Raw genomic sequence first — 4,237 nt, forward strand, 5'->3', positions numbered from 1 at the left:
TCTATTGAGATAATCATGTGGTTTTTGTCATTGGTTCTGCTTATGTGATGGATTACGTTTATTGATTTGCATTATGTTGAACCAGCCTTGCATCCCAGGGATGAAACAGACTTGATCGTGGTGGATAAGCTTTTGGATGTGCTGCTGGATTTGGTTTGCCAGTATTTTATTGAGGATTTTCGCATCTATTTTCATCAGGGATGTTGGCGCAAAATTTTACTTTTTTGTAGTGTCTCTGCCAGGTTTTGGGTTTAGTATGATACCGGCCTCACAAAATGAGTTAGGGAGGATTCCCTCTTTTTCTATTGTTTGGAATAGTTTCAGAAGGAGTGGTAGCAGCTCTTTTTTGTACCTCTGGTAGAATTTGGCTATAAATCCATCTTGTTCTGGGCTTTTTTTGGTTGGGGGACTATTGATTACTGCCTCAATTTCAGAATTTGTTATAGGTCTATTCAGGAATTCAACTTCTTCCTGGTTTAGACTTGGTAGAGTGTATGTGTCTAGAAATTTATCCATTTCTTCTAGGTTTTCTAGTTTATTTGTGTAGAGGTGTTTATAGTATTCTCTGATGGTAGTTTGTATTTCTCTGGAATCAGTGGTGATATCCCCTATATCATTTTTTATTGCATCTATTTGATCCTTCTCTCTTTTCTTCTTTATTATTTTGGCTAGCAGTCTACCTATTTTGTTGATCTTTTCAAAAAAACAGCTTCTGGATTCATTAATTTTTTGAAGGATTTTTTTGTGTCTCTATCTCCTTCAGGTCTCCTCTGATCTTATTTATTTTTGTCTTCTGCTAGCTTTTGAATTTGTTTGCTGTTGCTTCTCTAGTTCTTTTAATTTTGATGTTAGGGTGTCAGTTTTAGATCTTTTCTGCTTTCTCCTGTGGGCATTTAGTGCTATAAATTTCCCTCTACACATTGCTTTAAATATGTCCCAGAGATTCTGGTACATTGTGTCTTCATTCTCATTGGTTTCAAAGAACATCTTTATTTCTGCCTTCATTTTGTTATTTATCCTGTAGTCATTCAGGAGCAGGTTGTTCGGTTTCCATGTAGTTGTGCAGTTTTGAGTGAGTTTCTTAGTCCTGAGTTCTAATTTGATTGCACTGTGGTCTGAGAGGCTGTTTGTTATGATTTTCATTCTTTTGCATTTGCTGAGGAGTGCTTTACTTCCAATTATGTGTTCAATTTTAGAATAAGTGTGATGTGGTGCTGAGAAGAATGTATATTCTGTTGATTTGGAGTGGAGAGTTCTGCAGATGTCTGTTAGGTCTGCTTGGTCCAGACCTGAGTTCAGGTCCTGAATATCCTTGTTAATTTTCTGTCTCATTGATCTGTCTAATATTGACAGTGGGGTGTTAAAATCTCCCACTATTATTGTGTGGGAGTCTAAGTCTCTTTGTAGGTCTCTGAGAACTTGCTTTATGAATCTGGGTGCTCCTGTATTAGGTGCATATGTATTTAGGTTAGTTAAGTCTTCCTGCTGAATTGACCCCTTTACATTTATTATGTAATGCCCTTCTTTGTCTCTTTTGATCTTTGTTGATTTAAAGTCTGTTTTTATCAGAGATTATAATTGCAACTCCTGCTTTTTTTTTTTTTGCTTTCCATTTTCTTAGTAAATATTCCTCCATTTCTTTATCTTGAGCTTATGTGTGTCTTTGCACGTGAGATGGGTCTCCTGAATACAGCACACTGATGGGTCTTGGTTCTTTATCCAATTTGCCAGTCTGTATCTTTTCATTGGGGCATTTATCCCAGTTACATTTAAGGTTAATATTGTTATGTGTGAATTAGATCTTATCATTATGATGCTAGCTGGTTGTTTTGCCCATTAGTTGATGCAGTTTCTTCATAGTATTGATGTTCTTTACAATTCGGTATGTTTTTGCGGTGGCTGGTACTGGTTGTTCCTTTCCATGTTTAGTGCTTCCTTCAGGAGCTCTTGTAAGGCAGGTCTGGTGGTGACAAAATCTCTCAGCATTTGCTTGTCTGTAAAGGATTTTATTTCTCCTTTGTTTATGAAGCTTAGTTTGGCTGGATATGAAATTCTAGGTTGAAAATTCTTGTCTTTAAGAATGTTGAATATTGGTCCCCATTCTCTTCTGGCTTGTACGGTTTCTGCAGAGAGATCTACTGTTAGTCTGATGGGCTTCCCTTTGTGGGTAACCCAAACTTTGTCTCTGGCTGCCCTTAACATTTTTTCCTTCATCAAAGATTGGTGCCTGTTCTTTCCTCTGGAAGATTTGTCCCAGAGAGGCACCTGCCAGATGCCAGCAAGAGCTCTCCCGTATGAAGTGTCTGTCAGCCCCTACTGGGAGGCATCTCCCAGTCAGGATACACGGGGTTCAGGGACTCACTTGAGGAGGCAGTCTGACCCTTAGCAGAGCTTGACCACTGTGCTGAAGCTGCACCCACAGCCAATCCTTTCTCCATGTGCTCTGTCTCAGGGAGTTGGGGGTTTTATCTATAAGTCCCTGACTGGGGCTGCTGCCTTTTTTCCAGAGATGCCCTGCCCAGAGAGGAGAAATCTGGCAGTCTGGCCATAGCAGCCTTGCTGAGCTGCAGTGGGCTCTGCCCAGTTGAAACTTCCTGGCTACTTTGCCTACACTGTGAGTGTAAAATCGCCTACTCAAACCTCAGCAATGGCGAACGCCCCTCCCCCGACTAAGTTTGAGCATCCCAGGTCAATCTCAGACTGCTGCTGTGCTAGCAGAGAGAATTTCAAGCTAGTGGATCTTAGTTTGCTGGGCTCCGTGGGGGTGGGACCCACCAAGCCACCCCACTTGGTTCCCTGGCTTCAGCTCCCCTTCCCAGGGGAGTGAACATTTCTGTCGAATTGGCATTCCAGGTGCCACTGGGGTATGGAAAACAAACAAACAAACAAACTAACTAACAAAAAAACTCCTGCAGCTAGTTTGGTGTCTGCCAAACGGTTGCCCAGTTTTGTGCTTGAAACCCAGGGTCCTGGTGGGGCAGGCACCAGAGGGAATCTTCCAGTCTACAGGTTGTGAAGACCATGGGACAAGAGCAGTATCTGAGTCAGAGTGTGCTCAGTTCCTCAGGCTCAGTGGTCATGGCCTCCCTTGGGTAGGGGAGAAAATTCCCCAGTCTCTTGGACTTCCTAGGTGAGGTGACACCCAAACCTTCTTCAGCTCTCCTTCCTTGGGCTGCACCCACTGTCCAACACAGTCCCAATGAGATGAACCAGGTACCTCAGTTGGAAATACAGAAATCACCCACCTTCTGTATCTATCTCGCTGGGAGCTGCAGACTGGAGCTCTTCCTATTCAGCCATCTTGCCTGCAATCCTTGTTTAAGATTCTTAATAAAAAAGTTTGATTGAGAATGCTTCCAGTTTTGTGTTTTCATTTTCTCTCATTTTGATATATACAGTAAACATATACATATATTTATATAAGTAAATATATAAAACATACTTTTCTCTCTAGCTTGGTAGTTGTTTTCTTTTGCCACTTTAAAAATATCATTTCATTATTTCCTATCTTCAAGTCAACTGTCAACTCTTTGTTGCACATTTGAAAGTGAACTTTATTCCCCTCTGCTGCACCTTGGGGTTGCTTTTAAGATTTTATCTTGGTTTTTGATGTACAGTAGTTTTATTATTACAAACCTGAGAGTGATTTTCTTTGCCATTATTCTACTTTAGGTTAATAGGATTTTTTTGTTTGTTTGTATCTGTGATTTGATGTTTTTTTGTTTGATGAATTGGTTTGGGAAGATTGTTAACTTAAAATATAACTTCTGATTCTTATTCTTGTTTCTTCTGGGAATACAATTATGTTAAACTTTTTCAGTGTATGTCTTATGTTTCTTATTTTCTCTTCTTTATTTTCTAGTCTTTTGTCTCTCTATACTTTCTTCTAAATATTTTCTTTTGCCTTTATTCCCATTCATCAATTGTTTTTTCAGCTGTTTTTATTTGGCTGACTTTCAGTGACATATTAATATTGCATATGTCAGCTTAAAATTTTTTAAAATTCTTTTGTACTTTGTTTCAATTTCGCTATCAAAATTTGTAATTTTGTTTACATTTACAAATTAATTATGGTCATTTAAAAGTGAGTGTCCAAAGTTTTCATGATAGAAATCCTCTTTTTTATGTTGTTTCTTTGATTTTTACAGTCATATTTCTTGTCTCCTCATAAGATCACTTGTCATATATTACATATAAAATATAGAAGTGGTCAAGGCCTAAGTTAAGAGGGTCATTC

Source organism: Rhinopithecus bieti, unplaced genomic scaffold (genome assembly GCF_001698545.2).
Source record: "Rhinopithecus bieti isolate Rb0 unplaced genomic scaffold, ASM169854v2 scaffold_21726, whole genome shotgun sequence".
NCBI classification, from domain to species: Eukaryota; Metazoa; Chordata; class Mammalia; order Primates; family Cercopithecidae; genus Rhinopithecus; species Rhinopithecus bieti.